The sequence below is a fragment of the Bufo bufo genome, chromosome 6 (genome assembly GCF_905171765.1).
Source record: "Bufo bufo chromosome 6, aBufBuf1.1, whole genome shotgun sequence".
Lineage (NCBI taxonomy): Eukaryota > Metazoa > Chordata > Amphibia > Anura > Bufonidae > Bufo > Bufo bufo.
The window spans coordinates 13,853,514-13,863,845 of record NC_053394.1 but is presented as its reverse complement, the minus strand read 5'-3'; positions in this window follow the sequence as shown (position 1 = coordinate 13,863,845).

Genomic DNA, 10,332 nt, shown 5'->3' with positions numbered 1-10,332 from the left:
TAAAAGAGATAAATAGATTAGGAAAAGTAGGATTACGTAGAGAAGCAGTACGAGATTCATACTCCTGTAAGCATGCAACCGGACAAAGTTGCGGGGACTGCCGGAAAGCAGGATAAGAGACTGAACGAATGCCCGTCTTGGTACGTCTGGAAATGTTAAAGAGAACCCCATCCGGGGTAAAAGACCGCGCATCGTAGTCCAGGGCCCGGACATCGGAAACCCTCTTACAAGAGATGAGACATAACAATGTCACTAACTTCGCTGAAAGCTGGCGAAGGGACAACTGGTCATTAGGAGACCATGAGGATAAAAAGTTTAAAACTAACCCCACATCCCAAGTTGTAGAGAACCGAGGTCTGGGAGGTCGAGCCAGACGAGAGCCTTTCAACAAACGACCCACTAGAGGATGTTGACCCGCAGGACAACCCTCAAAACCCTCGTGTCTAGAGGATATCGCCGACCTGTAGAGGTTTATCGTACGATAAGCCTTACCGGAATCATACAAGGAAGACAAGAATGACAAGACTGAAACTACAGGGGCTCGAAGGGGATCCAGATCGCGTTCTCCGCACCAACGAGCCCAAGCGTCCCAGGCGGCTCGATAAGCCCGTCTGGTACCGGGAGCCCATGCGTTCTCCAATAAGAAAACAGTTGTGTTCGAAACTCCAGACAGCGAGCCGGAACACCCGAGATCCTGCAAGCGAGAAGGCGAAGTAAACCTGTTTGAATGAGGGGGTGGGCCTCCCCCGACGGGTCCCGCAGCAGAAAAGGGAGATTCGGAAGGAGGAGAGGAGGTTGCACCAACAGGTCCAGGACCAAAGGGAACCAGGGCTGGGATCGCCACAGAGGTAGAACTAGGACCAACTCCGCAGCTTGGTGTTGCACTTGGAGGAGAACCCGGGGAATCAAGGCAAATGGGGGAAAGGCATACATCAATGCTCCCCTCCACTGTTGTAGGAATGCATCTACTGCTTCTGCCAGAGGATCCGGCCGCCAGCTGAAGAACCTGGATATCTGGGCGTTCAAACGATTGGCAAATAAATCCACCGAAGGAGGACCCCAGCGAGATGATATAGCTAGGAATACCTCCTCGTCTAACTTCCAATCGCTGGAATCCGTGAAGTAACGCGAATTCCAGTCTGCCAACGTATTGTGGAGGCCGGGAAGATGTTCCGCTATCACTACAATGCCCTTGGCGAGGCAGAATTCCCAAAAATCCTGAGCTAGGTAGGTGAGAACTGAGGAACGAGTTCCGCCCATCCCGTTGACGTATCGGACCGCGGACACGTTGTCCATCCGCAGTCTGATACAGGTAGTGAGCGTGCCATTGGCGAAACTGCGAATCGCCAGAGACCCTGCCAGCAGTTCTAGGCCGTTGATATGGAGACGAGATTCCTCGGAGGACCAGGGGCCTCCGGTGGAAATCCCATTGCAGTGGGCTCCCCAACCGCGCAGGCTGGCGTCCGACTCTATGATCAAGTCCGGGACCGGACCGAATAAGGCCTTGCCATTCCAGACCGATAGGTTCTGGATCCACCACTGTAGTTCGTCCCTCGTCTCTGAGTCCAGAGTGATCATGTCCGAGTACGTGGCCCCAGTCCGGAGATGGGCAATCTTGAGCCTCTGAAGGGCTCGGTAGTGTAAGGGTGCTGGAAATATGGCCTGGATAGATGCCGCTAGAAGTCCTATTAGACGTGCCAGGTGTCGTAGTGACAATTGAGGTAGGAGTAGTGCATGTCGCAACTCTTTGCGAATGGATCGGACTTTGGACAGAGGGAGGTGAAGGGTCATGGAAACGGAATCTATTCGGAAACCCAGGAATTCCATTGACGTTGATGGTGTGAGGCAAGATTTCTCCTGGTTTATGATAAAACCTAGCCCTGAGAGGAGCCTGGTGGCCATGGAAAGGTGTTTGCGGAGAAGGGACGGATTCTGTGCCATGATAAGAATATCGTCCAGATAAATTATCATGCGTACCCCTCTGCAGCGGAGCCAAGATACCACAGGTTTCATCACCTTGGTGAAACACCAAGGGGCGGACGAGAGGCCGAATGGTAGGCAGGTGAAGCGCCAAATTTGGTCTCCCCAGAGGAAGCGAAGAAGATCCCTGGAGGATGGGGCCACCGGGACCGTGAGATATGCATCCTTGAGGTCGAGTTTGACCATCCAGTCGCCTGGAAGGAGCATGTCCCTCAAAAGATGGATGCCTTCCATCTTGAAATGGCGATACTGTACCAGTGAGTTGAGGGATTTTAAATTGATAACTGGGCGCATTTGACCGCCTTTTTTCTGTACCAGAAACATATTGCTGATCACGCCTGTGGTGTGAGGGGTAGTACGTTCTATCGCCTGCTTGTGGACTAAGTCCTCTAGTTCCCTGTGTAAGAGCTGTCGGAGCGGCTCGGAGAGGTGAATGGGGTGGGGGGCGGGAAGGAGGTTTGGGGAGGCAACCAAATCTATGGTGAAACCCTTTATGGTGTCCAGCACCCACCGGTCTGAGGTGATATCTGACCAGGCATTGAAAAAGAGACGGAGTCTGCCCCCGACATAATCTGTTGAAAAACACATCGTTAGAGCAATTGGAGCACTTACCAACTGGTCGTCGATAGGAGGGAGCTCCACGGAAACCTCTGGAACGTCCTGAAGCGCCCCGGGAGGGGAAAAAGGAAGGCTGGTGCCTGGGATCCTGGAGTGAGGATCTGTAGTTGAAGGAGCCTCTTCCCGTGCCTCGGGAATGAAAATCGGACCGGCCGGACAGACGGCCCCTAGAACTGCCGGCCCTATTGGAGAAACGGGTGTTAAATACCCTCTTCATGGATGTTTGGGCTTTATCTAGGGCCGTGAATGCTCCAACATATCTACCCAACTCCTTTATGAAGGAGTCTCCAAATAGAAGGCCCTGGGCATTCTTGCCCGCCTCTGATAATGCAAGGTTGGAGAGCTTTGGCTCCACCTTCATCAGAATGGCTTTACGCCGTTCTATGGCTAATGAGGTATTTACATTGCCAGCAATGCATATGGCCCTCTGGACCCATCCCCCCAATTCAATGGGGTCTACAGATCTGCCTTCTGCCTTGGCGGATTCCGCCATGTCAAAGATCCTGGCTAGGGGTCCCGTAATATCCAGGAGTTTATCTTGTACGGCCCGCAAGGCCGAATCTAGCCCTTTTTTAGGGTTAAATCTTGTTTTAGTTAGGAATTGGACCATCTTCGGGTCCACCGTAGGAGTCTCACACACCTTATTGGGAATAAGGGGGCGAGGGCATTCCGCTCGCAACTTGTTGCGTGATTCCTTACTTAAAGGATTGCGGATTTTTGCTTCCAAATATTGAGCAACGTGAGTGGCGGGGAGCCATTCAGCGGAGCGGGGATGATGGAGCTCGTCAGGATTGAATAGTGGGGTGCCCAGGGAATCAACTAGAATGTCATCCAGAGAGGACTGACCCTCTTGTCTAGTAGCCACGGGTGTGGGTGGCGTGGGATCGGGCATTAAATCTAAAGGATCAACCGCCACATCCTCAAGCTCGTCTATAGAGTCATAGTGAGACTCAATCAATGCCTCCTCAATCGATTCCTTATCTGAATCAGACAGTGGCTCAGGAAGAGTCCTGGCCGTTTTCCATGCGCGAGATCTTTCTGCCTGTCGCGTGCAGGCTCTTTTTCGCGGGACAACCGCGTGGTCATGTGATGGGTTACCATCGGTCACAGAGGTTCTGGAGGCAGATGGCCTGTTCAGGTCAGCAGAAGACTGAGCGCATATGGCCTGGGATATAGATTGTGAAAGTGCTGAGGACATAGAGCCCATAGCAGCCATGATCGCACAGGATATAGATTGCTGTAGTGCAGCGTTTTGTGCCTCCTGTGAGTTCTCATCCCTGTGGCTGATTACCGCAGATGGAATAGGGGGGGTAATGGGGGTCCCCTGTCTAGGGGTGGAAGGGGCACTGTGGCGAGACATGAGGGTGAAAGGTACAATGAGGCTAACAGTGATGGCAGGAGTAATTCACCCCAGACCACCAGACCTAGCAAGAACCTGGAAAGGAAAGAGAAGCATAATGAGGGTCTGAGACAGAAGGAGAGATAATGGGCGCCGTGGGTGTTTACTTACCTACAAAAAACCGGCACAGAAGGAGGCAGGAGAAGTGTGGTGAAGGCGCGACACGTACCGGTGCAAGGTGCCGAGATCCCGCGAGAACTCAGCGAGATGACGTCAGGGGAACGAGTGGCGCGAAAAGCGGCACAAGAAGCGGCTGAAATCTCGTGTATCGCGAGATTTCGGAAGGGTGGACGGCTCTGTGAGATATGAATGGCGGCCGAAGTCTCAGGTGTCGCGAGACTACGGCCGAACAACTGTGATGGGAAAAGATTAACAGCCCAGGGAAACGGTAAGCGCCGAGAAAACCAACAAAAAGCCTGACCGATGGGGATGGTAGGGAAGGGAGGAATATAAATAATCCCACAAGCTGGTGGCAAAAAAATGACCGGAGCAATAGAGGGGGGGGGACCTCAGCAAGCAAGGCTAGGGAGAGAAAACCTGGATACAGTGCAAACAAGCTAAACAAAGAAGGCTTGTAAAGCAATATAGAAATACATAAAATGCATAAAACGACACTCTATCATAGAGGGTACTTATCTGCCATGGTAGCAGCAAAGAAAGAGGAAGATCCCAGAGTGTGGAGTCATTATATGCTGGGATAGTGGGGAGGAGTTGGTTACTATGGTTTTTCTTTTGATTGACATATTCATTCTTTGCTGCTATGGTAACAGTAAAGGAAGTTAAAAGCAATACGAAGCCTCCGTGTCTTGTGATAAAATCACCGCTCATCTGCACAGCCCCAAAAAAGTACACATATTAGGTATCGCCGCATCCGTGACAACCTGGTCGATAAAAATATCACATGATCTAAAGATGAATGTTGTAAATAACAAAAAATTCAAACGGTGCCAAAACAGCTATTTCTTGTTATCTTGCCTCACAAAAAGTGTAATATAGCGCAACCAAAAATCATATGTACCCTAAACTAGTACCAACAATACTGCCACCCTATCCCGTAGTTTCTAAAATGGGGTAACTTTTTTGGAGTTTCTACTCTAGGGGTGCATCAGGGGGGCTTCAAATGTGACATGGTGTAAAAAAAAACAGTCCAGCAAAATCTGCCTTCCAAAAACCGTATGGCATTCCTTTCCTTCTGCGCTTTGCCGTGTGCCCGTACAGCAGTTTACGACCACATATGGGGTGTTTCTGTAAACTACAGAATCAGGGCCATAAATAATGAGTTTTGTTTGGCTGTTAACCCTTGCTTTGTTACTGGGAAAAATGGATTAAAATAGAAAATTTGCCAAAAAATTGAAATTCTGAAACTTCATCTCCATTTGCCAATAACTTTTGTGGAACACCTAAAGAGTTAGCGACGTTTGTAAAATCTGTTTTGGATACCTTGAGGGGTATAGTTTCTTAGATGGGGTCACTTTTATTGAGTTTCTACTCTAGGGGTGCATCAGGGGGGCTTCAAATGGGACATGGGTGTCAAAAAACCAGTCCAGCAAAACCTGCCTTCCAAAAACCGTATGGCATTCCTTTTACTTCTGCACACGGCCATTGTTTTGGTCCGCATCCGATCCCCAGTTTTGGCGGCTCGGATGCGGACCCATTCACTTCAATGGGGCCGCAAAAGATGCGGATAGCACTCCGTGTGATGTCCGCATCCGTTGCTCCGTTCCGTGGTCCGCCAAAAAAATATAACCTCTCCTATTCTTGTCCGTGTTTTGCAGACAAGAATAGGCAGGTTTTTTTTAAAATGTAATCTACTGTGACACCAGATATGCGTTGCGCTGGAAATATGGCTGTCCGTGCCGTCGCGCAAATTGTGGAATGCACACGGACGCCATCCGTGTTTTGCGGATCCGTGATTTGTGGACCACAAAACACACAACGGTCGTGTGCATGAGGCCTTACTTGTGTGTGCAGTTTTGTATATCCATTTTGATGTATGCTCTGCTTTACTTGATTATATCTTGCTGCTATTATTATGTCATTTTTGACCACGTATTTGGTGCCTCATCTGTGGTGTGCGTCAAATACCTTATATTCGTTTTTTAGTTGTGCATCATAATAAAGTATTATATATGTAGAGTCTTTATCGGGGTGGCCAGCTTGGTATGGGCCGATGGGCCCTATGTTTATGGGCGTTCAATGAGGTGTTTAGCTCATAAAGACAATAAGATCTGTCAGCAGCATAAGCGGCTCTACTTGCTGATGGTTTCCTTCGTTTTAGACAGTAAACTAAGTGAAAATATAATTGTGAGATGAGCACCAATATGGCTGTCACTCATGCTTTCTTTAGTCCTGAAATGTTCACTTTTCTCCTATCACTTTGTAACCAGTGAGATTCACCCTTCAGGTATCTGGGAGGTAAGATGTAATATCAGTCATCACCCAGCTTTCCAAGAATGTTCCTGATATCCTGCAGTCTACTGCTTGTGGCTGTGTATGGAAAGTAATCTAACTGTCTATGTACCTATATGGGGGGCCATTTAATCGCTGAGCCGGTTCTTTCTCCAAAAATCTGTCGCCCTCGTGGCCTGGAAGTGTCTTATCTGATGGCAATGACATCAGTACATTGGGGGAGAGGAGAGAAATGGAGCAGCGCTCAATAGGAAACATATGTTACAGTTTGTTTCCATGACAACCAGATAGTAACACTGTAAAAGCAGAAGGATACTATGTAACAAAATAACGAGTCTTCCTGAGGACCACACCCCACAGCGGCGGTCTCCAGCAAAACTACAACTCTGAGCAGACCAAGGCAGTTCCACAGCGGCGGTCTCCAGCAAAACTACAACTCACAGCAGACCAAGGCAGTTCCACAGCGGCGGTCTCCAGCAAAACTACAACTCTCAGCAGACCAAGGCAGTCCCACAGCGGCGGTCTCCAGCAAAACTACAACTCTCAGCAGACCAAGGCAGTCCCACAGCGGCGGTCTCCAGCAAAACTACAACTCTCAGCAGACCAAGGCAGTCCCACAGCGGCGGTCTCCAGCAAAACTACAACTCTCAGCAGACCAAGGCAGTCCCACAGCGGCGGTCTCCAGCAAAACTACAACTCTCAGCAGACCAAGGCAGCCCCACAGCGGCGGTCTCCAGCAAAACTACAACTCTCAGCAACCTGTGTGAAGTTGGCTCCCCATGTTCTTAAATTTCAAAAAGAAATACACCATTCGTTTGTGCTGGTTTGTGCCGCAAAAATGAACGTTTGCGCCGCTTTGGTTTCCGGGATATTGCGCTCTTGATTTGCTGAAACCCCGCCCACTTTCCACCCCATGTTTTTAACCCTAACCCTAGACTCCCCAGGGTTGCTGCAGCTTGCCCCCCCCCCCCCCCCCCCCACAACTTTTTTGGGGCACAAGCATTTATTTTTATTTTTTTTCTGCGTAAGCTGTCTGTGGCTGGCACTCTTAGCGTCCGGCCACTGTTAGCGCATCGCACACCCCACCGCTGATTAACTTCGGACGGTTGATCAGCGAGTTTGAATTTTTTTATTTATTTTTTCACATTTTTTGGCCTTTTTTTCATTTTTTTATTTTTTGTCTGTTAGGTTTAGGGTAAGTTCGCGAACACCCGTGCCCCCACACACTCGCACACTGAATAAAGAGTTACACACACGCACATATACACGCAGACACACACTCCCCTATGGCCCGCCGGTTGTTCTCAGCCGAGGAGGCATACGCCCAGCTTGCCTCCGAGTCCGAGAGCCCCAGTGAGGACAAGGATGACCCCACTTTCCTATTGTCATCCGCGTCCTCCTCATCATCTAGCGATGACGATGAGCCACCAAGGCGGCGGAGATGGAGCAAGGGGACCGCCATGCCAGGGACCCTGTGGCCCACCCTAGTACAAGCAGCTCTGGGGCTCGTACTAGTTATCCGGCCCACCAGTTACGTCCACCGGAGCCCCCTGCCGGTGAACTTGTCTGGTGTACCCCAGAGCGTTTTGAGCCCGTGATTCCTGATTTTGTAGGCCAACCAGGAATCCAGATTTCCACAGTGGGCTTCACTGAATATGGCTATTTTAGTCTTTTTTTCAGTGACGACTTTGTAAATCTAATGGTGGAGCAAACGAACCTGTACGCCCAACAGTTTGTCGCTCAACACCCGGGCTCCTTTTTGGCCAGGCCCGGTGGCTGGACGCCGGTCAGTGCAGCCGAAATGAGGACATTTTGGGGCCTCGTGCTGCACATGGGCCTGGTCAAGAAACCCAGTGTCAGGCGTTACTGGAGTGGGGACGTCCTCTACCAGACCCCACTTTACAGTACAGCCATGACACGCTCCCGATTTGAGGCCATTCGGAAATGTCTGCATTATTCCGATAATGCAGCATGTCCCCCCCAAATTTGTACAGACCTATGTACCTGGAAGGGAGGTCGCGGTTGATGAGTCTCTCATTGCTTTCAAGGGGAGACTCATTTTCCGCCAGTATATGCCCTCAAAGCGGGCGAGGTATGGCGTGAAGCTGTACAAACTTTGTGAGAGTACCTCAGGGTACACTTACAAGTTTCGTGTGTACGAGGGGCGAGATTCCCGTATTCAACCCCCAGAATGTCCCCCCACTCTGGGTGTTAGCGGGAAACTTGTGTGGGACCTTATGCACCCACTGCTAGATAAAAGTTATCACCTGTACGTGGATAACTTTTATACCAGTATCCCCTTGTTCCAGTCCCTCGCCGCCAGATCCACGTCCGCTTGTGGGATCTTGCGGAAAAATCAACGCGGCCTCCCTGCCCACCCCCTCCAGGTACCTATCCCCAGGGGTGAGACCCGTGCCCTTACCAGTGGAAACCTTCTGCTGGTCAGGTATAAGGACAAGAGGGATGTCCTTGTACTGTCCACAATTCACGGTAACGGCATCACCCCTGTCCCTGTGCGAGGTACCGCGGCAACGGTCCTCAAGCCCGATTGTATCGTCGACTACAATCGGTATATGGGAGGAGTTGATCTCTCTGATCAAGTCCTCAAGCCATATAACGCCGTACGCAAAACTCCGGCGGGCCATATGGGAGTGTGTGTGTGTGTGTGCGTGATAAACTTTATTTGGTGTGCGTGTGTGTGGGGGCACGGGTGTTTGCGAACTTACCCTAAACCTAACAGACAAAAATAAATAAATAAATAAATAAAAATGTAAAAAAATAAATAAAAAAATTCTAACTCGCTGATCAACCGTCCGAAGTTAATCAGCGGTGGGGTGTGCGATGCGCTAACAGTGGCCGGACGCTAAGAGTGCCAGCCACAGTCAGCGTACGCAGAAAAAGTTGTGGGGGGAGGGGGGCATGCTGCAGCACCCCTGGGGGGTCTAGGGTCAGGGTTAAAAACATGGGGTGGAAAGTGGGCGGGGTTTCAGCAAATCAAGAGCGCAATATCTCGGAAACCAAAGCGGCGCAAACGTTCATTTTTGCAGCACAAACGAATGGTGTATTTCTTTTTGAAATTTAAGAACATGGGGAGCCAACTTCACACAGGTCTCTCAGCAGACCAAGGCAGCCCCACAGCGGCGGTCTCCAGAAAAACTACAACTCTCAGCAGACCAAGGCAGTCCCACAGCGGCGGTCTCCAGCAAAACTACAACTCTCAGCAGACCAAGGCAGCCCCACAGCGGCGGTCTCCAGCAAAACTACAACTCTCAGCAGACCAAGGCAGCCCCACAGCGGCGGTCTCCAGCAAAACTACAACTCTCAGCAGACCAAGGCAGCCCCACAGCGGCGGTCTCCAGCAAAACTACAACTCTGAGCAGACCAAGGCAGCCCCACAGCGGCGGTCTCCAGCAAAACTACAACTCTCAGCAGACCAAGGCAGCCCCACAGCGGCGGTCTCCAGCAAAACTACAACTCTGAGCAGACCAAGGCAGCCCCACAGCGGCGGTCTCCAGCAAAACTACAACTCTCAGCAGACCAAGGCAGCCCCACAGCAGCGGTCTCCAGCAAAACTACAACTCTCAGCAGACCAAGGCAGCCCCACAGCGGCGGTCTCCAGCAAAACTACAACTCTCAGCAGACCAAGGCAGCCCCACAGCAGCGGTCTCCAGCAAAACTACAACTCTCAGCAGACCAAGGCAGCCCCACAGCGGCGGTCTCCAGAAAAACTACAACTCTCAGCAGACCAAGGCAGCCCCACAGCGGCGGTCTCCAGCAAAACTACAACTCTCAGCAGACCAAGGCAGCCCCACAGCGGCGGTCTCCAGAAAAACTACAACTCTCAGCAGACCAAGGCAGCCCCACAGCGGCGGTCTCCAGCAAAACTACAACTCTCAGCAGACCAAGGCAGCCCCACAGCGGCGGTC